This window comes from Manacus vitellinus, unplaced genomic scaffold (assembly GCF_001715985.3).
Source record: "Manacus vitellinus isolate BGI_N305 unplaced genomic scaffold, ASM171598v3 scaffold_12_pilon, whole genome shotgun sequence".
Taxonomy (NCBI): Eukaryota; Metazoa; Chordata; class Aves; order Passeriformes; family Pipridae; genus Manacus; species Manacus vitellinus.
Window position 1 is genome coordinate 7,945,506 of NW_021938949.1, and position 23,371 is coordinate 7,968,876.

Here is a 23,371-nt window from a genome sequence, read left to right on the forward strand (position 1 = left end):
TTGATGACACTGCATTATGTGAATTTGATGTGCAAAGTTGTCACTAAAGTGTAAACATGGTGACAGCAGGACCAGCAATTCCCAGCCTAATCAAGTAAGCCGAGTCACACATTCTTTGAGCTATAGTGTAATAGAGACTGATTTACATATTAAAATGAGAGAAGCTACACAGATCCAACAATTAAGTTGATATTTTAATTGCCTAAAAGTCAGGAGATTCAAAGTTATGTTTCCTGCCTCAGTTAATTTGCCACCCACATCTATTTGTGGTATTTTCAATGACTTTATTAGGTATGAAACTAGTGTGGATTAAAGCACATTAAATGTTAGCTGTGAATGAAAGGAAGGCTTTGGATTTGTTAGGTTAGACAGCAGACTAAGAGAATTGAGGATTTCTTGGCCTGTTTAAAAGTTGTACAAACAAATTCTAATTTCTTTCTTAATATTCTAATAGACATGTTGGGAGGCAGGTAGATGAAGCTATATTCAAATGCAATGAAAAAAAATTCCCATTGATCTCCATAGACCTTGAATTATATCCTTAACTTCTTGTTTTCTTTGTAAGGAATAAGCTTTATTTAATTGCAAATTCACACAAATGCACTAGTACCACTAAGAATTACATCAATATATGGATTGTGTCCTTGATGTTTATGCTGGTTTCACAGGGCTGATCTTGCATTCAGATAAGCTCTCACGTATACAGCTCCCTTATCTCCCCATGCTGATGTTCTGATATATGAATACTTGTTCCCTGTGCTCACAAAAAGCTATTCACATGCCGAGCCTGACGATTTTTGTATAATCCTTCTTTGAATTAGGCTACAAAAAGAATGTGTTTGAAAAGGTTAACTAATGGATACACTTTTCTCCCTGATGAGGAAAAGAAAAATGGTGAAGTGCTGAAAAATGGTCAAGCAGAGTTTTGATCAGGCTTTTCTAATCAAATACATTCTAGGTGGTGAACAAGTGGGAGAAATGTTAATCCATAGTGGATTTATTTGGAACGAAGAACATCTATTTGGAAAGCAATCAGCGTATGAAAGCAGACACTTGTAATTACTTTGCCATCTTAATCATGGCACTGACATCAGTACCATGATGTGATAATGCTGTGATAGCCTTTTGAATGTGGTGCTGACATAAGGACATCAATAGGGAGGGAGAAAAGCCTCTCTTAGCACCATCACACCTATCAACCTGGTTTGCCGATGTCCACATATTCTGGGCAGTTTGTCCAGTGGTTATAATCACAGGGCATCCTAAACTAAAGGCTTAAGACCCTCTCATAGTGCTGGCTTTGGTCTGGGCATCTCATGCTGCTGATGTAGTTTTGTGCCAAGGAGGCAAAGGTGTCGTATTAAATCATAGCAAATCCTAAAATGCAGGAAAGTCGTGTCTGCCCATTAGGGATTTCTGAGCATCTGGGAGAAGTCCATTTTTTAAAGTAAACTAAAGCTACCTGGTATGGTGGCAGCTGATGGAGTCTGCCCTCACTACTGTAGTGTTTCCATATTTTCTCCATTTCAGTGCCAGGTTATCTGGCATGATCTCTAGTTAGAGAGGAGCAAGTCAATTCAGCCTCCATTAGGGAACAGCATATTCATTCTTATATACAGCCAGCTCCAGCTCAATGGAGGAAAATCAGACAGATGAAAAGCTGAAGATGAAATCAGATTCACAAATTGCCTTTTCACTCTCTGACTCTTCAAGTGTGTTTCTGTCTTTGTTGAATAGAAGAGTCTTGATGGGTCCTGTCGGAGGACTGTGACATGGTGAGTTCTTGGGTAGGTGTGCAACGTTGTAAAGTTACCTTCTGCCATGATCAGACACCATCATAGGTGTGCAGCAAAAGTATTTAAATTAAATAGATCAGAGTCTTCTGTAAAAAAGGGCCGAAGGCAGCAGCAGCAGCATCCCACCTTCACTGGAGACTGTGGATGTGTCATCAGAAATCTCACTGCTGGTGGCATCAAAGAGATGCTCAGATCTGAAAGATTCAGCAAAGGGTTTCTGAATAGGCTGGTAATGACGACGGCGTGTGATTCCCCTTTTAGACTGCCATATTGCAATGCCTTCCCTGAGACGAGGCAGAATTTAGGCGAGGGGAAGTTTCTGTCCTGTTTTAGAAAAGTGATAAAAATAAGTCCTGAGTTAGAACTGGTGATGTTGGAGCCGCGTAACAGATGTTGGGCTAAAGGCATTTCCATCATCAGCCACCATGGAAAGGAACTCCAGGTCAGGTTGTTTCCATGATGAGACCGTTCCCCGGTACGTGGGCAGGGTGCTGATGCATTTGCAAGCTCCCTGCAGAACTTGTTTGAACTCCCATGGTGCTACAAGGAGTAGCAGAGATTACTCTTTGCTTCCATTTCAAATAAATTCTTTCTACTATAGGATCCTTCACTTTTCACAGCCTGAAAAACCCTAGGAAAGAGGAGGGGAGCATTACCCTGTGCTTCCATTCCAGAATCCCTAGGAAGTTTTTGGAGAAAGGAAAAATTTTAAGCAGAATGTTCCCACATATGCAAAGGCTTCATCTGCAAGGTGATGTCCTAAGCCAAATGGAGAGGCTGCTTGCAGCACTTAGGAACAGATTTAAAGCTAATGGCATCTTAGTTACGCCTCAGGTAGCTCAGAGTCCTCAGCTGCTAACCCCAACAGAAATAAATAAGGGTAAAAATTAGAACTAGGCATGTCACACCTCCTGCAGCATGTTAAACACTGCTGTTCTCCTCTGTCAAAGATGGAGTGAGCCAGGCTTTTCCATACAACCAGGGCAAATAAGTAATTAGCAAGAGGTACAGAAATAGTGTTTAGGAAGGTATAAAGTTGCTCTGAGAGCTATTAAACACCTCTCCTTGTTTTGCTCGTTGTTTAGAGTGGGAATGTTTGACACTTAACAAAAGCTGACTAATTCTTTGTTTTTTTCCTTTTAATGATTGGAATTCGGGGGGGGGGGGGGGGGCTGACTGTGACAGGAGGGAGAAAGAATTGCCATCAAAATGAAGCCCTTTTTAATTAGAAAGTCCCTTGGATGATTTACTTTCTAGTGATTTGAGTGCTGGCTGGTTTGAATGTGTCAGCAGTACTGACCAGCAGGATGCAGTCCTGTCAGAGCAGGTTCTGGTTTGCTCTTCAGGCATCAAGAGGTGAAGCTGCTCCAACAAGGAGAGTCTGTGATGAGGGAAATTATAACTGTAGCCAGCCATGCTTGTGACTTCACCATCTGCTGTGAAGACTTTACCCTGAATGCCAGCACTGGTGGTAGCAGGCATAATGATGATAATTTCCATTTCTTTCGTACCCCCTGTCCAAAGGTCTCTGACTGTGCCAGAGATAATACTAATTAAGACTCACAGCACCCATGGGAGGTGGGCAGGAGTCTGCACACGAGATTTTTTTGCTTGCAGAGTCTAAAGAGATTGTGGCACTAATCTTTGGGATCAATTCCTTCCATCAGGCAGCTCTGTAAGAACTGAAAACCTTTCATACTGTTGTTAGTTTGAATCAGAGCTCTATTAGGAAGGCAGTTTGACTCACATGTCCTCCTGTGCTGAGGAGTCCAGAGCTGGATGCAGTGGTCTAGGTGGGGAGTAGAGAGGCAGAATCACCTCCCTTGACCTGCTGGCCATGCTGCTGCTGATCCAGCTCAGGATAGGGTTGGCTTTCTGGGCTGCAGGTGTGTACTACTGGCTCACATGGAGTTTTCATCCACTAGCACCAGCACCTCAGCAGGGCTGTGCCCAATCCCTTCATCCCCCAGGCCATACTGATACCAGGGATTGCCTCGATCCAGGTGCAGCACCTTGCACTTGGTCTTGTTGCACCTTGTGAGCCTGACATGGGCCCACATCTGAAATGACCATAAATAATGACGGATCTTCACTCCCCAGGAGATGTGTCTCCTGATCAGACTTTTTGTGCACGAAATCATCACTCCTTTTCCTGCAGGCAGTGAGCTGAGGTGCCTGTGTACAGCATTCCATAGTGAGCCTCATGCCAGTGATGTTGGAGAGAGTGCTGAAAATTACTACAAGTAACACAGATTTCCCCCACCTGGATCTATGTTCTGTAGTGATGACTAGAACTCTGGATGCTTGCTTTTTATCCAAAGGTTTTTTTGTTTTATGTACAGTTTTATTTTAGATAACTTAGTCTTCCTTTTTCATAGTCTGCATTTTCACAGACTGTGGGAAATGGATGAATAGCACTGTATGGTCCATCAGGAAGAAGTAAGTAATCAAAAAGGGAAAAATTTGACTACAGATCTTTAATGCATGATGCCAGCACTCATGCTCCTGGATTTAAAAGTGTGTTCCCATGAAGATCCATTTAACATGTTCTTCAGTTGGCTAGAGCTGTGACAATGGAGCTTTTCCTCACCCTGAGTGCAAGGTGTAAAATAAAAGCTCCTAATTAAGATCAAATATTCACCTACTATCACCATCTCTGTGAGGAAAAATACTGTTGTCAAGTATCCATTTTATGGTGTGTAAGTGTATTTGAGGCTATTAAAGACAGTTATCCTCAGAGATTTATATGTAACAGGTTAAAACAGGGAAGGGTGGGGGAACAAACCCTTGCTGTGTTTAATTATTGCTGGGTGCTGCATGCACTTTTCTCCATTATTTACTTAATCTTAAATACCAGATGCTAAAGGGCACCAGCATCAATTAACTGCTTAATTAGACTTGCAAAGAAATCATGTAATTTAGTTATAGGCAAATAAAAAAAAAAATAAAGAGTAAACTGCACAGAACAGAAGCTCAGGGCTCTCTTTGCAATCATTTTTAAAGCTCCCTGCATACACTGTTTGCTTTCATCGCTCGCTGGAAACCCTTTGGAGCACTCTCGGTGCCGCTCCCCCCGTAGGGATCCGAACGTCTGGATGCGGCATCACTTGTTCATTCTGAGTGGATTTAGCCACAGCTTGCTCTGTTGCTTTGCAAGCTCTTTGAACAGAGGTTTGGATGGGATGCCCTTTGTTGAGGACTTGTGCTGTGCCTCGCCCTGATCCAGACGAGAACCTGGCTTTCCCCTTTCTGTGTTCTGCGTCCTCTCTGGTGCTTGCTCTGAGTGCCCAGTCAGGTGAAGACCATGTGCTGATCCCTGTTCATTCTAGGAAGACCTGTGGTGAACACATTTTTGTGTTTTGTAGTGTGTTTTAGTATTTTAGCGTGCAGCTAACAAAGCTCCCTAGCTTTTAGAAAAAAAAAAGCCCTGCTTCCCTCGCTGCAAAATAATAGGAAGCCAGATACTTTTATTCCATTAGTTCCCACTCTTATGAATAAGGGTGTTCACAGGAGTGGAGTGCATTTCGTTTCATCAGCTCTGTCTGAGTCTTTATGTTGCAAACTACCATAACAGTGTAATAATCAATGGGTTTGACTATAGACAAAGTTTTCCTTCTATGCAGGTGCTGATGCCTCTGACTCTGGTATCACTATTCTCACTTCACTATCAGCAACACTGTCATTTCAGTGCTTCTGCAGCATCCCCTGTTTCACAACTTTTGTTTCTTTCTTGGTGCCTTGATGTTGGAAGCTGCTGATGTATTTTTTCTCAAATGTCCTGAAACCTTTCTGAAAACAAGATGGTGTTCGGTTTCTGAGGGCTTTGCTCTCCCTCTGTGCCTGTGCTGTCTCAACACTGCTCTTTTCCTTTCTGAAAATACGACCTAGCCCTTACAGAGTTCCTTATTTCTTCAAAGCACTGTATAAACATTATCTAATTAAGTATATATAACATGCCCTAAAGTATGTTAAGGGAAAACTGCAGCACAGCATTGAAGTTTCCAGTCACTTGATCCAGTGTAAAATCTGATTGAATCACTAATTATTTTTCAAAATGTTGTGCCTAATGACATGTATCAGGACAGGAAGATCAGAGCTGCAGCCAGAAGCACTGAGAGCCAAGGAGAGAGGGGCTGTCAGGTAAGTTCTGTGTTAGTTCTGGAGTCGGTTTGGATATGCACACTGAGGTAATAAACAAAACAACAACAAAAAAAAAGAGTTGCTGCAGCATTTGGATCTTTCCTGTTTTGATATATATATAATCAGCTCTACATTTCCTGTTGAAACGTTCATTAAAATTGCAGCCCCTGTGATTATGCAGCTGCCTAATTCAAATCAATGGGGCTCCTGAAACAATTTTGGATATTTTTAAATACTGCTGTAGAACTTCCTTGTTTACAATGTTATGATTAAGTGACTTTTTTTCCAAGTCATCTAAAGCATTAATAAAAATCTCTTTAGGTTTTCTCTTTTTTTTTTTTATTTTTTTTTTTTACTCTGAGCAGCTGCAAATAATGCAAACCTTGCTTTATCTTTCACTTCTTAGCGCAGCAGAATGTCTTTTTGTATTGATAACTAAATCAGAATCCCAATTACACAGGTTCTCTATAATTCCTAGTGAGACATAATTGACTTTTTTTGTGTTGGAATCCCAATACAAATGAATAAAATTAATGGAGCAGCAGAATAAACAGCACTGAGAGTCCTATGGATGGTGAATGGAAGTGAAGGAGCAGCTGCGTGGTACTTTGTTGCTGGCTGGGATTAAACCATGACAAACAGCCATGCCGGGCTTCCAACTCACCAGCTCTTGAAGCAACTGTTGATAATGTCTATCAGCTAAAATACTTTGATGTTATAACTCACACGTGGCTGTGTGAGAAGATTATAATGTCCAAAGGGTCAAGATACTTCAATAGATCTCATGCTGAAAGGGAGGTCATTTCAGTTTTACTGGAAAGATGCGTTCAAGGTAATTTCAGCTCTAGAAATTCTGCTTTGGAATGCTTCAGAGTGATGCCAGAGCTCTTGTCAGTTTGTTTAAATGACTTTAGGTTTATTGGTTTTCCACTTTTCTAACACCTTCAATCCCTTTTACTGTTTATTACTGGAGCCTTGGCACAATTCTGATGTGTTTAAGTTGTAAACATTACAGGAAAATACCTAAATCAAAACATTGTGGGAGAGAAACTGCATGAACGAGCAGATGTTTACAGTCTCTGACTTCTGTGGTTGAGGAAAAGCAAACACTTTTCTGTAAAAACTCAGTGTGGTAAAAGCATTTTCGTTGCCTGTAGTTACGTGCTTCTCCTGCCTGTGAAGGTATTTCTCCAGTCATCTTTTGCTTTTATTGCCTCTCCCCAGCTGTACTCCAGGGCTCCCGGAGCAGGGGAAAGGGCAGAGCTGGCACAGCTCAGAGCTGGATCTCCTGGTTGGTTCATCCCTCACTGAACACATCTGCTCAAGCTGGTGCTGCCAGGTCAAGTTTTGGGGTGGCCAGATGTGAACCACTGCAGATGTTTTAACTTTGGAGTGTAGATGAGCCCAGATGCTCTGCTATAAACCTACCAGTGTTGCTGTCACCATTATCCATGTTCACAAGACAGGGGATGAAATTGTGGAAACTCTGCAGGTCAAAACTGGTCAGTGCTGACTGACAATTGCCAACTGTATCATTGCTGGGTTGAGAAGTAGATGGAGATTTTAAATGAACCCTTGTTCTGTGGTGCTGAAGAAGTAGGTTGCGGCCTGTAGGATGGAGAAGTGAGTATTGTTATTTAGTATCATCCTGTGTGTCCTCCTGGTATTCAGAACCTATTCACCTACTGAAAGTTGGATGTGGACATGGGAAGGAAATGAGATGTAAGAGGACAGGAAAGAATAAAGCTTTTTCTTCTTTTAACAGAGAATAGATTGAATGTGATTTGGCCACTGTACCTTAATGGGTAATCCCCACTCTGAGCCTCAGATGAAAAGAAAAAAATCTGTAAGGCTAGGGATAATGCAGGAGGATTTTTGCAGACTTTTTGTCAAATGTAAAGTGAGCTACTGAATAGCAGAGCCTTTAAGGATAACTTTTTCTTCGAGCACAGAGCTAATTCACTGATTTAGCCAAGTTGGGTAAATCTGTTTCTCGTTGCTTGCACATCCCACGCTCACAGACCTTTTGTGTGTACCACTTTTCGTTTCCTCACTTGTTCCTCAGTGTATACTTTTCCTAAGCCGCTCTGACCTGTTTTGGCAGTGCTGTTCATGCCAGCAGCACGGTCTCTGTGGCACTTGGCGTCATTGGCCTCAGTGGGAAGAGTCCATATCAGCAGTGAGTAAAATCTCTAAACCTAAAACTGAAGTGAATCCCTCTTCTGGGATGCTGCAGAGCAAGACAGCAGGACTCTCTGTGCACTTGCTCCCTGGTGTGAGATGGATCATTGGAGACCAAGAGTCAAGGTTACCTGAATGCTGTGTTCTATTTCTATACCAAAATAATCTCTTTGGTGACTAAGCACCGGAGATCTTGGTTTCTTGACTGATCTCATTCCAAACAGGCTAATCCTGCACTAAGGCAGAGTTTGGTTCAGAGGTCTCAAAAGTCAGAGAGATGGAAGAGTTCAAGCAATGCCAAGAAGATCTTCCAAATGAATGGGACAGGAAGGAGGGATGTAGAGGCTGTGTAGAGGGAATTCAGGCTGCAGTTGGAAAAGAAAAATAGTGATATTCTGGGGTAGGCTGTTCTTTGAGCCTGCTACTGCTGTTGGTGTGATGCGATGAGCACGTTGGCCTCTTGGGATTCCCAAAGTGCTCTGTGAACTTAACAGCCATAGGAAATCTGCACAGGGATTGCTTCATCCATCTCTAAATGCATCCATGGCTAGTGTGAAGTACACTAACTGCTTAGTGCACACAGGAACCATCCTGATGGCAGAAAGTGAGAAGTATGTTTTTAACTTGGAAGTATTGGAGGCAGAGCAGTCACCAAATGGCATCTGTAAAGACGTGAGGGCTGATACCACAGTCCTGGTTTGTGCCCTTGTCCCCAAATAAAAATGCTCTGCCAGGAAGGTACTTTACCTCTTCTGTACCATTCCAGGTCTGAGTTTCTTATCTTCTCTGAAAAATGGTATATCCAGAGCACAGCGTGCTCCCTGCCATAACCTTTAGTTCATTACTGATTCAGGGAGTGAGTGCCAGCTATTGAATCAGAGGGCTGGGACCAAGCTAAAGGTCGGCATTGTGTCTACGCACATGAAAGCAAATGTAACCTCTTCTTCTTTCCAAAAGCACTAATCTGTGGAGATGTAAAAGTTCTTGTCTGTGAATTCTGCTGCTCTCACATCAGGGTTGTGAAGCAAACAGACAGGTAGGAAAAGAGAATTTCTCAGTTGGGGAGAATCAGATCAAGGGACTGATGGAGTTTAGGAGATGTGGGCACAGACATACAGCCATTGTTATTCTCCAGGGTGGAAAAAATTGTGTTTCTGCCAGCAAATGCAGACTGTACCTGGGAGCAATTTGAAAAGCCAGGCTAACTCCCATGGCTTGCTGGCCTCCAAGATAACACTTCTACCTGTGTCCTGTATCCCACTGCAAAGGTTTCCTGCTGCTGTTTTTTTCCAGTTCATGCTTGCTTTCCACAGTCTCTGTGCCTCCAGCAGCTTTTGAGCTAACTTTGCACTTAAAACTTTTTGCCTTTTGTAGTTTGAGTTGTGTGATAGAGGACTGGGTGCCTTGCATCTGTAGGGAAACACAGTCTCTCCTTAAAGACATACATGGGCTTATATACCTCTGCTGCATGTTAAATTGGAGGATTTTGCCTCTGTTATTTGGGATTTCTCAGTTGTTAAAACATTTCAGTGCCTGTCATTAGCAAAGGGACATTAGGCTGACAGGACCAGTTTCTCAATTTCCATATTTACTCACCTGCATCAGTTCTGCTGAGCTTAATTTTCATTATAATCCACTGGGTCACCTGTGCTCCATCAGACTGTTCTCTCTAAGGTTTTGTTTCATTAGAACTTTATTATAGAGCTAATTTTATTTTTAAAAGCCATCAAATTGAAGGCTGAGCTATGAATTTTCCTGTTAAACAGGAAGATATCCCAGGTCTGTGCCGTGATTCAGCAGATTCTGTGTTCTCAGCCCGGGCTGTCACCAGATCAGTGCTGTTGAATTAAGTAGTATCCTTGACTTTCTTTTCCTTAGCTCCTCTATCTGTAAAATGGAGACAGTGCTAATCTCTCATTTGTGTAAGTCCGTAAGGTTTGTCCGGCACTTCAAAGATGCTGAAGACAATAAAACTGCCAAGCAGCCTTTCACTAACAGGATTGATGATTTACACCCAAAATGCTCATTTTTGTGCTAAAACAAGATCACCTGAAAGATACTGCGGTTGGAACCAACCCAGGGAAGGGGGGTGGAGGAAACCATCTGTTACACAACAGCAAAAAATGTTTCAGGGCATTCGCCTGGGAAGCTCTGGGTGACGAGTTTGGAATATGAAGGCTTATTTATATGGATGGAGCTAATTTTCTCTAAGTTATTCATTTTTCACTTAGGGAATTACCTAATCTTACAAGAGACTCTAGGAGGAAAGATTCATTTATTCTTTGTCTCATTCAGCCCCAGGCAAGCCTGAAGATGCTCTGCCTCATCCAGTTCTGCTTTTTTAACTGATTCTGTTAATGGAGCTTAAAGATTTTCTTCTTCTGGATAAAAAGGGTTAATCTTTCTCGTTCCCACTCACCCTTCTCCTCCTCTTTTTCTGGAGAGTTCTTTTTTTGGCCGGCTCTGGCTGTTTCTATCATCTTCCCCCCCCTAATCTGCCACTATCTGAAGAATTCATTACATTTCAAATCAGAGGCCTTGCTGCATACATTAGCAGGTTTTAATAGACTTGCCACGACTCAAAAAGGAGGAAAAAAAGAGAGAAGATTTAAAACTCTTGTCTTGCCGAAAGCAGACAGATTGACTCAAAAATGACTCAGTCAATAAAAGATGAGTTTTGAAAAGGCTTCCCTCCGCTCAAAGGGAGCTCGTATTCCAGCGAATTAGGTTTTTCTAAGCCCACTGTCAGAAATTAATAATACATACGGCATGTAAAATGGATTTAGCCCTCTACAGCCTTATACAAACATATCTTTGACTTGCTAAATGTGACATGACTACCAGGATTTTCCAGCCTTTATCCCGGGAGTTTGTCATCTCTCTGCAGAATGGTGACCTCAGTGGAATTTTTAAGCACATAAAAAAAAATAAATTGCTAAATGAGATTTTAATTAAGAATGTGTTTCTACTTCCCTCGCCCTTTTTCTCCACCCAAACTCCATCAGAGCATTTTATTATTATTTGCAGTCAAAATTATGCCGAAAGCTCTAGTTTAAACTCTCAAGCTATTGAGTCCCTTTGCTTGACTCTTTCAGTGGCCTTCCTTTGAAGAAAGATGCTGAGCCTTCTGCAGAATCTTTCCTTCGGGTATGTTTTTTTTTATAGGCCAGTAAAATATCTTTGTTAGAAAAAAGAAAGGCTTCTTTTGTGATTTGAGGTCTTCCCAGCTGGTCCTGCTTACCTAGTTTAAGGTAATTTGAACATGCACATGTGAAACCAGTCACCACCCCTGTTTGTTCCTCCACATCAGCTGAAAAGAATTAAAAGTGGTACTAATTTTATCCTCCTTGATGATTAGGCTAGATCTTTCATTTAAACTGCCCTTTTTCTGCATTTGGACAGAGCTCTAAGAATCCATGGAAGGTGTTGTCTTTAGCAGGTAGGTCCATACAGCCTTCTGGGTGGCTGTGGGCTGATTGCATTTGTCCATCTCTGTCTTCTCATTCTTCCAAATCCCACTTTTTTTGTTAGATATCAGAGTGCTTGACTCCTTGAAATCTTTTCTGCATCCTCTCTGAACTCTTTTTCCTTCACCTTTATTATTACTTACTACGAATTACCCTTTTAAGTTAACTTTTCTGAGTTGCTTCATGTCCTCATCTCCTCAAGGACCTATTCTGTCCTTGGTTGTATTATTCTAGATATTGGTTTTCTGTTTGTGGAATGTCCTATATGAATGTATGGCAGTAACATGCTGTCTGACTCAGGACAATATCTCCTAGATGATACAGAGAAACTTTTAAAAATGTCAGTGAAGAAAAGAACACGTTAAAGTGCTCCATTTTGGACCATTATGTGCTCTATGGATGTTTCTCAGGCCTGAAACAGGCAGAGCTCATAATTTTTTTAATATGTTTATAGGTTGTATGAAAAGGATGAGCTTAGAGTTGTTGACAGTATGCACCCAAAAAGTGCAGCAATAGTTTTTTTCTTTCCTACTATTGTAGACAGGAGACTTGCTCAGGGGTTTTTGTGCTTCTCTGGCTCTAGAGTGGAGATCTCTAATCACTGCTGTTTAGAAGAATTTCCATCAAAGTCACAAGAAGCATTTTTTCACAGAGCTGAAGGTAATGAGCTGGTTCAGCACTAGCAAAATATTTCACTTGGTAAGAGATTTCTACTTTTATCTCCAAGGCCAGACTCTTGGTGTTCTCTGTTGTTGGTTTGGACTTTTTGGTTTTTTTTTTTAATATAAATTTGTCATCCCAAGGTTATGATCCTGTTTTCTTGGGTGTGATTTCCAGTCAGCATATGGAATTAGTAACTCCTGGCACATCGGTTTATCGGATTTAATTCTCCCAAACTCTCCTAGGCCAGGTTGGATGGGGCCCTGAGCATCCTGATCCAGTGAGTGACATCCCTGCCCATGGCAGGGGAGTTGGAACAAAGTGATCTTTAAAGTCCCTTCCAATCCAAACTATTCTATGAATCTGTGTAACTAGAAATGGCCTGAGCTCAAAGGGCAGCCAGTAGAACATCACTTTCTCCACTACTAATTTCCCCACTGAAGAAGAAATTTGTGCAACTGTATCCCTTGGTCCTTCTTGCATGGGCACAGACCCTACTTACTCATTCCTGTCCAAGAGCCATGAGTAATTGCTTACTTGGAATTAGAGAGGACTTCTGCTCTTTGTCCCTCTTCACTCACGGCATTAGCCGAGCAAATGCTGCTTCCTGAGTCATGAGATACAACCAGGAATTATGCGACAATCCCAGGAAGAGAGCACTTGTCTGTCTTGCATTTGTTTAGTCCTTGGTGTTTAAAATTCTTGGAAAAATCAAATATACAAGACCTAGAAATCAGCTGGATTTTTGCAGCTTGAAGAGATGCCTAAGTCATTCTTCCTTAGGGTCTTTCATTCATAACATACCAGGATAAGTCTCCAAAGTTAATGTCCTGTCAGCTTGATTCATAATCCGGAGCTTTTAGATCTCTCTTGAAGATGTGCTCCTAATGCTGGTATAGAGATGAACAAAACTGAAGGGAACAAGCTTGATTTGTCCTCTAGTTTTGTGTTTGTTTACAGTTTAGTTCACTTTTTAATCTGTTCCATGTTCTCTTGACTTGAAAAAGGATTTTTCTTGGTGAATATTATGTCACTTGAGATTCCAGCTGCTATGCTGGGACATAACCACCCAATAATCTCCTTGGGAATAATTGCTAGTGTCTTTTCAGATAATTTTTGTGAAAGGTGACAAACTGCTCTCCACAGTGAGATGTTAATAACACAGAGATGCCCTTTGTTTGGAATCTGGTGCAGAAATTACCCCATGCAGTTGTTGGAAAGTCAGAGTTGTGATGGTTAGGAAGCGAGGAATGGATCCATTCATTTGCATATAATTCCAGGCCTCGTGTGTCATCTGTTGTGCAAACCATACAATTTCTGTCGCGGTGGGGAACGTGCGCTCATAACGCAGAGGGACAGGAACGTGGGCTCGCTCTCAGCCTGGGTCAGGGTTAAAGAGATGTCATCTCCTTAAAAGGAGGAAAAGGTGGTCTGCAGGAACTATGTGGAGAGAAACAGCCATGGATATTTAACGAATCCAAGTTATTAGACCAGCTCAGGGCAGACTCTGCATCCTGGTGCCCCCTCTGAGTAGGCATCAGAAAAAGGGAGGAATCTGTGTCCATCCAGGGGTGTATCGAGCTGAACTTTGTCTGTGTTTGCCCTGAATCACAAGTGAGACTTACTGCACATTTTTTTTGTAGTCAGAGACTACTCAAGTGTCCTTTTGCCAGCCAGAGACACTGCAGCTCTCTGAGGTGGACATCTTTCTCTATGACACTGAAATTAAACTCTTAAAGACTCTTAAAGACTCTTTAAACTGCAGCTGTTGGCTTTCTAACATGTTCCCAGTGTAGGTTTCTCAGCTTTTTTCATAAAAAGATGATGTTTTTTTGAAAACAAATGTCTCAGGTATCTGTATTGTCTTGTGATTTAGAGTCAGAGAGGTCCATAAATACTTGTTTTATCTTTTTTGTTCTTCCTTCTGTCTCTCTCCAGCTAGCTAGAAAGTCTCTCTGAGTAGCCAGTCATTCCCAGTGATGAACTTAACTAGAGCCTTAGTGCCCATCTTCCAAAATTTCTAATAAAATTGCATCAATATTTAATACCCAGTTATTAAATATTTAAAAATTTAAAACGGAACTGGCTTGGAAGTTAGCACGTGATGAATAATTCAGGATCAGGAGAGCAGACTTGGCATTTGGGCTGAGACAGATGTTACCTTTCCTATCTCCCTGCCCAGAGATGATTTTGGTGTCCTCCAGTCTTGGCACAGTTTGTGGACATTACTTGGTGACATCAAGCCTGTACCTCTTGCCCAAGAGCACCAGCACAAGGTTAAGGGAAATAACCCTCCCTATCCATAATAACTCTTCAGACTCCTGCGATGGAAATATAACCTCCAGAAGCTGGAATAATGTGATTGAAAGCCTGGTTATCCAGGAGATGGCTCTGTTTCCAAACATCTTTCATGCTCCAGGGAAAAAAGTTTACTTGTCTTTGTGTAACATTCTAGCAGTTCTGTTGTTTGAAAGCCCCTTTCCCCCTCTTGCTGTGCTGCTGCTCCATGCCAAAACAGTGTTTTGTTCCGCTCCAGCACGATCATCTTTAAAAGATTGTTTTCATAAAGTGGACATCAGAAAATGAAGTAGAACGTGAAAAATACACCAATAAAAATAGGGCAGAACCTGCTCTCCTATGAGAGGAGGTCCAGGGCACTTGTAAGAGCACTCAGAGGAAACATCTGGTGTGATTCTTGAGCAGAGTAAGTGCCTTTGGGTCCTGCAGCAGGAGAACAAAGAGCAGGGAGAAGGATTTGGGGAAGGTTTGATTAGTTGGCACCCAGAGTGCGTTCAGGGCAAGAGCAATACATTTGCAGTGCCAACACTTCAAAACATTATTAAGGAGATAAACAGGGAGGGGAAAAAAGGATTGAATAGAAGGAGCGAGTGGAGGCTTTTTAGAGCGTAATTTCCTTTGGAACAAAAGCCCTAAACCAAACTCCACAATCTTCTCCCATTAAAAACACAAACAGGGTGGCGTGCTGCAGAGCCTTGCTTTAATCTGTTGCAGTGCCACTGTGTCTCCATCCCAGCTGGCTGTGCATTTCCCTGGCCATGCCCTGCAGCCCGGCCCCGTGCTGCGCACAGCGACCGCGGTCCATTAGCGAACAGCCGAACGGGCAGGCTGACCTTTCACAGAGCTGCCTCACCTCAGGGGCAAGGCACAGGGCTGTGTGACCAAGAAATGAGTTCTGAAGTTGGGAATGGGATTATAATGACCATGAAGACCAGGCAGTTCATGGGTAGAAGGGGTTTAATTCAATGCCCGGTGTGGGCTTATGGTCCAAATTGTTGGGGAGTCTGCAGGACTTAGAGTTTGCTCTGTGCATCCCAAATCAGAGCTAAAGGGTGCCTACATGATTCCCTGTCCCATCTCAGCATCTCTCTTACACCACGTAGTTATTTGATAAGTTACTTTAGAAATGGGAAGAACCTCCCTAGGTGTTTGTTAGTTCTATATTTAGATCTGTCTGCCTGCAAAGCTGCAACATCTTTGTGTCATGAGCACAGCCTTTGCAGTGCAGGGAACAGAGGGAGACAAGGCACTGTAAGTAGCATAATCTTGGACGCTGTCACTGAGTCAAAACAGCATTTTAATGAGTCTCAGCATTAGAATTTGAGTATAGAAAGTTCCTGGAGTAAGAGCAGAATGGCTTTGCTCCTAGGAAGGCTTGAAATCAGCTCTTGCCAGTGGTGGAAAGCTTCTGTTCACAGCCTCGGTGAACATCATTAGCTAATAAACTGTGAAGCACTCTCTAATGCATGATTGAATATTGTCCACCCTGTGCTGTGAATGACTATAACTCCTGCAAAAAATCTTCACTGAGAGAGGGAACAAAGAACTATTTCTGGAGCAGTTTTTCTGTGTTTGTTTTAATAGCAGATGTTGGGTGCTGTTTCAGAGGTTTAAATGGCATCTAGTGTTTTGGGGTAGTGGTAATAGTAGTGCTGTGCCAATGGAAACAAAATAATGGGCAGAGTGCAGGGGAGGTGATCAGGCAGGGGATAAAATTGTCTATTAGATGCTTCTGCAGATCACCCCATGTAATTAACAATGCATATTATATATGTTAATTATATAGTTCCTAGGATTAATTCTTTCATTAGACACTTGAGTGGTTTCAAACCACTCTTTTTCTTGGAAGCAGCTTAGTGGAGAAGTGATTCTCCTTCCTCTGACAAGTGATACAAGTTATACCCCTGTTTTTGCCAGCAGACTTCCTTGAACTACAGCCCGTGAAAAGTCCCTTTGACTTTTTTTTTAATAACTCCAAAATGGATTACCTGGAAACCAGGTAGCCTGGAAGACTTATACCTGATATTTGCTGGCTACTTCTAGAAGCAGAAGTTAAGTACTTTCCTGTAAACTGAAGTGACACAGTATATTTTTATTTTTAAGGTGAGACTATTTTTTGCATCTGAAGTTAATGACTTGCTCCAGCTCTGGCTGACATCACTTTGTTCTGGGAAGTGCTGTTGGTCTATAAATGCCATATGGAAGGGAAATGTGGCTAGAAGACTTTAATCATCATTTGAGGGGTGAAGAGAGATGTCTTCTTGCTTGGGTCACAATTTATGACCAGTGTGACAACCCTAATTTGCAAACTGTTTGTGCCATATCATGCTAATTGATGAAGTCCATCTTGGACAATAAATAGTTCTCCTGAGGTTAATTTATCCTGTGTCTGGGGTGTGTGTTGCCATCCTCACTGAGTTCTGTATTGCTTGCAAACAGGCTGTTCACATCGTTTAAGCCAGAGATTTTAGAGATACCCAAGGGTCTCTTCACACAACACTGTGCTGCCTCCACAAGTGAACATGCTGCAGGGGCGACTGAGGAGCTGGGCTGGCCTTTTGAAAGCCCACTTGTTTTTTTCTGCCTTCCCCCACTCTGAAACAGCCCTGCCAACAAGGACAGAGAAAGCTCCAAGCAGTGCCCATGCTGGGATCCCCTGAGGGAGGCTTTTCCTCAGTGGTGGTTCATCTGCCAAGGCTGAATCCTGTACATTGGCCAACTTCAGATGTGCTTGTGAGTTTTGAAGCCTTGTGTTGTAATCTCATTGTTATCAAAAGAAACAAAGTAACACTTTACTTGATCCTAATCTGCATTTTATGTGAGTGTAGGTACTGCAAGAGACAGTTCGTGCTTTTCCATAGCCTCCTCTCTCTGGTCCTCAGCGTCCTGCTGCTTTCATCTTACCCTTGTGGTGTCTTCTGCCACTTTATGCAGGTTATCTGAGGATAAAGGTTAATTATGGTCTTCTTTCCAAGAAGTGGTACCCTTGTAAAGGTACTTGGGTCGTCTGAAATGGGGCCTTCAGCCAACCATCTTCAGTGAAGAGAAGCATCTGGGAAATTGTTTTTAGTGGAGAGTTCTTGGGCAGTGCAAGAGCCGCAGCTGGTCACGGTGGTGGAAACCTTTGGTTGTGCTGTGCTGCCTTTGAAAACTCTCCCCTGAGCTGCTGGAAGGGCAAGCTGGTGGCTGGAGGAGGGGGCTGGGAGGTGCACTGAACCATATGGTACATACACGGTTTAAAAATAAACCGATGTTGACTGATCAAATAAATACCACTTAGGTTTCAAATTGAACAGCCAGTGCAGTCTGTTGAATATAAAGCTGTTTTTACCTTCAAGAAAAGTTATAATTCATGGTTGTAATGTCACAAATTGCAAGTTTTACAGAGAGCAGTGTGAGGCTGCCAGACTGTAAGGTCGAGCAGGGGTGGTGTGGGGCTGCCATGCCGGCCCGGTTGTGTGGTCCCACTCCCCCAGGGCATAAAACACACCTATAAAATCTAGCAAAGCGAGTTTTATTTCTCAAAGGCAATGGTCATAAACTTGCCTACATCAGAAAATGCTCAGCACTTCTCCTATTAGCCTTTATTTAACACGATACAATTTATTTTTATGTTGTGCCCTTCACAGAATATCACAGAACTCTTTTCAGACACTGCTCCTCATAAAACTGAGGCTGGCAAAGAAAATTTCAGCTCGGGCTTTGAGCAGAGAAATGACTGGAAGGATCCCAGCTGCAGGGGGGGCTGTGTTAGGGTTGCAGAGAGTCAGATGGGAAGGACAGACCTGCAGTAGGATGCTGTAATTCAGTTTCAGTTTGAGGGTTAAGGTGGGGGTGATTTATGGGGGACATTGCATGGCAACAGCTGGTGTAGGTGGGGGAGAATGAGGGTAATTGTGGCCTTGCTGCTTGGAACCAAGAAAATACAGTTTCCTCTTCCCATCATGGACCTTGTGTGAAGCAGGTAGTTCTGGCATCCTTTCTGTAGGCAGGAAACAAAATCTAAGCAGTCTCTTGTTTAAATACAGCAGGGTTGGTTAAAATGCAGTATCCTCCATGGCACTATCGGGTGGCATCTGTCTTGAGTATCCTGGCAGGGTCTGCAGGGACAGGAAATCATGTGTAAATACTTTATCCTGTGTGTGTTGGAGTGAGTGACCCCTAAACATGTCACTGAGGGAAAGTAACCTTTAATGGAGAGTTAAAAAGGACTGAAGGCTTTTCTGAGAGAGAGATATATTAGCTGGGATTGCAACTGAATTAATGCAGCTACATGGCTTGTGGCGTCTTTGAGGATGGGCAGAACAAATTTGTATTTTCCTGGAAAAGACTAGTGGTGTATTTAATTTCATGCCACTTTTGGCATGCTGAGAGCCATATTGTTTCCTCCTCTTTCCCTGGGGAAAAGGTTAAGCATGAATTTGGTTTTCTTTGGTGTAGAGACTGCTATTGTTATTGATTGACCCAGCTGAACTTGGAGCAAGAGCCAAAGCTGTGGTATTTCCAAGCAGCTGTGAACAGTTTCAGATGTGAGGAGTGTCAAAGCAATGAAATAAAAAGCAGTGACATTTTCAATATGAAATCAGAAAAACCCAACTCATATTTTATTTATTTATCCAAAATAGTTTGAATTATTCATTTAAGTCGATATAAGTATGTGAAAATCCAAGATGTTTCAAGAAACAGCATCATTAGGGGGAAGGTAATAATTTGGCAATATTAATTTTGTAACAGCTTAATGATTTTTTTTCAGTGAGGATATTTTTTCCACATCAAACTCTTCAGGACAGGAAACTTTTTGTACATACTCTTGAGCTGAATACAAAGGAGGTGGGACAGTATTTCCATGTATTTTCCTGTTCTCTCTGTTCTCCTCCTTTTTTTTTTTTCAGGCAAAGTAAAGATCCAGTTGTTATTCCTGACCAAGGCATGGCCTGCCAAATCTCACACTTATATTCTCAGTTCTTATTTCTTTCATTAACTTGGAGATGCTTTGGCATCCCTTCTCTGGGGTGAAGGATGTTTGTGGTGTAACTTTCCCCATCCATGGCCTCTGCAACTTCTCTCACCTGTTTTGTGCAAGTGTAATAAGGTCTAAGACAGAAACTCAAATGGGTTCTCTAAATACAGAGATTCTAGTTTTCAAATGCTGTCTTGTAAAGATATCATTCAGTCCAACTCTCCAAATGTTGTGAAAGATCTGGAAGGATCAAGATGTTCAAGATTCTGTAGATGGAGATAAAATGTGTGGAAACATTAATGCTGTCACCAGAACCCTGCTCTGCTAATGCACCTGACCCACCCTGAAAGGATCTTCCTGTGTTCCGTGGCCTCTATGGCTGTGCCTTAAGCACTGCTCTGAAACAGCTGAGTTGCACTCTGTGCAAATGATGACTTTTAAATCAGTTTTTCCTGACTGTGCTAGAAATTTGGCGGGAATTAGCGGTATTAGGTGAGGCTTAAGAATTAGCACCGTCACAGCTTTGAATTCAGATGCAGAGCAAACAATGAGCTGCCTCTTAGCTTAACATCTTCACTTGATGGGGGACATATTACAAAGATTAATTACTGTCCCCAGGTCAGTGCATGTGCTGCTGTGCTGCTCTCTGGGTGCAGGGAATCTGCAGTGCCAGGTCTGTACACCGGCAGATCCATGGTGCAGAGCGGCTACACAGGTACCCAGTGCCTGAAAATAGGCATCCTGTGCCATTTTAGACACCCCAAAGTGTCTGAGACGTTGGCCTGGGTCTGGCTGGTATCATATGCAACCTGCAGGAAATCTCTTTCCTGCAGAAGCAGGTTGAAAAGGTCTGAAAAATACCCTAGGGCATCTCAAATGGGTTTGTTTCACCAGTGAGATCCCATCCAACATTTCTCAAGTCTCAGGTTACTTTCCTATCGAGTTACTCTTCATGGATCCTCCTCACAGTGTGTTTTCTTGGTTGTGTCAGCAGGGCTCTCAGTGGAAAGCAGGGGAGTAGTCACAGCCCTGAGTGCTGTCCTGAGTTAATCTGGGAATAGCCCTGAGCTGAATTGTTTCCTGGGGATAAGCACTGCAGGAGGTAGGCACCAGCAGTTGCTGTAGCTGAACTACTGAGGACTGCAGTTTAATTGGGCATAAAGGAAGAGTAATCTCTGTTTTACAGTCAGGGTTCAGTGGACCTTTCACTGGGGGCAGCTGCAGACTCAAGCATTCCTATGGTGTCCCTGTTCCTGCTTGTTTTTTCTGCTCTGTCCCTTAAGCTCAAGAAATGCTGTTGGGGAATTGCTGATGGAGCCACAGAGGGGATGACAAGGCTTTGTCCCACTCCTGGCTGGTGTTGGCACGTTTGGCTGCATCTTTAGTAACAGTTCCTGAGTTCAGCACCTTGTGCCAGTGGCTGACACAAGGCTTCTCTAACAAGGAGATAAGTTTTTCATGCAGATTAATTCCTTCAGCCAGGACAGCTGATGCAGTGATACACCAGCACTGCTGCAGACTCTGGAAAGAGGGCCAGGAGGAATGGCAGGGAGGCAGCAAAGGGCACCCTGTAGGGAGTGAAGGCTCCCTGGTCCTTCAGTTACATTGAAAAGCTGTGGATTTATTACATAAAAGACTGATTGTAGTCGAAGCTTTTCCTTTTTCACCCGGAGGGTAGCGGAGGGAAGCAGTTGCCATCACTTAGTTACTATTGCAGAATCAGAGAGTTGTTTAACTAGGCCACTGTTGTTGGGTGGGTGATGAGGCTGCAGCCCAACAGGTGTAAGGATGCTCCAGATGGCCCTTGGCAGTACCAAGTCTGAGAGACAAAACAGTGGAAAAGGCACTAACTCTTCATGAATAACGAAAGCTGCTCAAGGAGTTAATGAATTAGGGTGCCATCCACCTCCAAGGTTATAAAAGTTGGGAAAGGCAACCTCTGAGATGTAGTAAAAAGAGGCAGATTTACTTTTCCAAGGCTAGGCTGCATTTATTAGGAAAAAAATATCGCTGTTGGACACGGGCGATATATTAAAGGCAGTGCTGTCTCTGACAGTGACGAAATGTTATTTACCACTGCAGTGTGGTCACTGAATTTTTACTTTCGTATATAGAATTTTGTCCTTAACAGTTGCATAGCTGAATGAAAACTGTGAGAATATCGAGGTTGGATCTGCCCATTAACCTCCCAATTTCAGAGGCTGATTACTTGATTAATCAAAGACCAGACCCAGCTGAGATGATGGAGAAGGAGTTGTAACAATCCAAAGAAGGGCTGAGTTAATCAAACAGTGATGAGTTGCTATGAGTGGAAAGGTAGGTGGTCAGGGAAGACAGAGCCTTTTTCAGCTCATTAGAAGGGGCTGTATGTAAGTCACAACTCTTTGGGCTTGGGAGGGTGGTTTGGATACTCTACTGACCTTACATCCCCCTGCAACTGGGCGGTTCCATCTATGGCAGTGCTTTCATGAGCAAACTGGTGATGTTCCCCACAACTGGCTTGCTCTCCTCAATAAAGCAAGATGCAGCTGGGGGGAGGCCCAGAGTAAAGGAGATAGTTTGCTTGTACATCACGTCCACAAAGCCTCTCAGGAAGGTGGAGCTGGATTAGCTGAAGGTAAGGAGCTGACCAGCGTTAACTCTCCCTGTGTGGATGCTCTCACTCAGAAGTAAAGGGACATGTAGTTCTCTTTAACCATTAAAGAGTTCCTGTCCTTGCTGGGGGATTAAACTGAATTGGATTAAGGCCAAAGTACTTCTGAGCAGGGGCATTCTCAGTGGCATTTAAGGCACTTTAACTTAACACATTGAATTATCCTGTTGTCCCACCCAGAGTGCTGAACTAAAGCAGTTCAGGAGATTCGAGGAGACTCATGTTCTCCTGGTGTGCCTGCAGCTGCTCAAAGGTGAATCACTGGCAAGCCCATGGCCTTGCAGTTTCCATCCTACATCCTCCCTGCACTGTGCTTGGGAGACCAATGGAAACACTTTCCAGCAAACACTGAAAAAAACTTCCAGCTCACTTGGGAAACAATATTTTAGCATGGGCTCTATAAACCCCAGCCAAACACCTTCTTCATACTCCAGCAGTCACCTTGCACTGAAGTTCCTGCTATCCTGCTGCTGGACCTGAACTAGCTGAACTAAAGACATAGGGGCTACAAATGCTGCAATTATGTCTCTGGTCACAGCACAGACAAAGCCTTAAAGCTCTGAATGACAAAGAGGTATTCAAGTGAGGAAGTCTATTTGTTTCCTGTTAGAAAGAGTTGGGATTTTTTCTAACCCTGGACTGCAGTGTTGATAAAACAGGCTGACTTGGGAGACATCTCTAGTGTATATTAAAGTAAAGCCAATCTCTATAATTAATGGGATGATAAATCGAGGTTTAATTACTCAGAAGGCACCTTGGGTGAAAGATTCATGGTAATTGTTGTGTATCCTCTTGAAGGATTCACAGCACTGGCAGCTCCCTTTGTAGCAATAAAACACAGGGTGAGTGGCAGGCAGTCTCCCAGGACTTCTCTGCTAGGGACTAGTCCAGTTAAGGTAGCAAATGCAAAGAGGCAGTGGTGCTCTCCAGGCTTTTTATCACAATAAAAGCCCCTTCCTGAACCTTGAGGGATTCCTAAGCAGTGTGTCAGTTTGAGATCTAAGCACTTACCGTCAAATCAAGAGTCCATTGGAGGAGATGTCCCTTGTAGGCAGCTTCCTCCTGCTGCAGCCATGTGGAGGCGCATTTCCTACCATTTTTCCACTTGATTGCTTCACGTAGCATAACACCCTTCTCCTGGGTTCTCTACAGAATATAAGATGTGTGCACGTGGGGAAATGGATGCTATAGCTTTGAATTTTGTAATGTTGTTAAA

General features: G+C 42.8%; 1 protein-coding gene across 2 annotated transcripts in view; it reads left to right on the forward strand.

Annotated features, from left to right (window-relative positions):
- MAD1L1 (mitotic arrest deficient 1 like 1) overlaps positions 1–23,371 on the forward strand; it is a 351,231-nt gene that overhangs the window by 237,412 nt on the left and 90,448 nt on the right. The window lies entirely within an intron of this gene.